Consider the following 1,344-nt stretch of genomic DNA (forward strand, 5'->3'; position numbering starts at 1 on the left):
GTACAAAATACAAGTTTTCGACTACATGAGTTTAAGTTCAAAACAAAACTACGAGCATGATGTTTGGGGATAAACTACCCAATCCTAAGTCGAAGCCAAAAGTAATCCAAGCAAGCATCAAAAGGAAAATCGTCTAATCGCGAGCATACCCTTGGCACGTCCGCCTCCGAACCTTAAAATGTAAACAACGAGAGGGTAAGCTAATGCTTAGTGAATACAATACTTATACGCATACATACATAATTCAATCACTTGCATACACCTTCACAAACAATACAATAACATTAGCAACCCGCAATAAATGTATAATCGTACGTACAACAAGCCAACACCATTAGCATAGAGATCTCAACAATAAAACGTGCCAACAACAAAAATACGTACAATGCTAGTGAAACTTACGTTAACCACTCACCACTACGCACCATGAGGCCGACGAAAAGTGCAACCGAAACGTTAACACTTACCTCAATCACAAGGATGACCGACGAAAAGCGTAACCGCTTACCATCCTACGATAAGTGGCCAACGAAGAGCGGATCCCTAAATGGATAACACTCACCACTTACCCCAACACACATATGTGGCCGACGAAGAGTGATAGGTCAAACATTAATCACTAGCTACATAACCAAACAAACACATGTGACTGACGAAGAGTGATAGGTCCAGCATTAATCACTCGTCACATAACCAAACGCACACATGCAGCCGACGAAGAGTGATAGGTCAACCATTAATCACTCGCTACATAACCAAACACACACACATGTGACCAACGAAGAGCGATAGGTCAAACATTAATCACTCATCACATGCCACACCTCTAATCGTGGTCGACAAAGAGTTATTCCTTCCGGATATCTGATGTGGTGAAACTATACCTTTATTTATGAACGGATTTGAGTTGTTTTGTTACACGAATTGATTTATTGTAAATATGGTGTTTTAATGAATTCGGATTGATTTCACACATATATAGGCAACTAGTCCTATCCGCGTAGTTTAGTTTTATAGGTAAATCCGATTCGTTCCACAGGGAGATGGAGTGTTTAATGGTTTTTAATAGTCTTTGAAGTTAAAATTATTTAAAGGAGGTTTTGGATTAGGAATTATATAATATAACAATAACAATAATGAAAAATAACTTAATGTGCTTACTTTATAAATAAAATTACAAGATTACATGATTTATAATCATTAACTTAAAAGTGAACTAAATGAAATTATACTATTTATGATAAAACAATTGTATTGTTGAATAATAAGTAAAACAATAATTTGTAATAAAACTAAATGATTAGGAATTTGTTTTAACCAATAAAATAAAATAAAAATTATTTA

The sequence above is a fragment of the Rutidosis leptorrhynchoides genome, chromosome 1 (genome assembly GCF_046630445.1).
Source record: "Rutidosis leptorrhynchoides isolate AG116_Rl617_1_P2 chromosome 1, CSIRO_AGI_Rlap_v1, whole genome shotgun sequence".
In the NCBI taxonomy this organism is placed as follows: domain Eukaryota; kingdom Viridiplantae; phylum Streptophyta; class Magnoliopsida; order Asterales; family Asteraceae; genus Rutidosis; species Rutidosis leptorrhynchoides.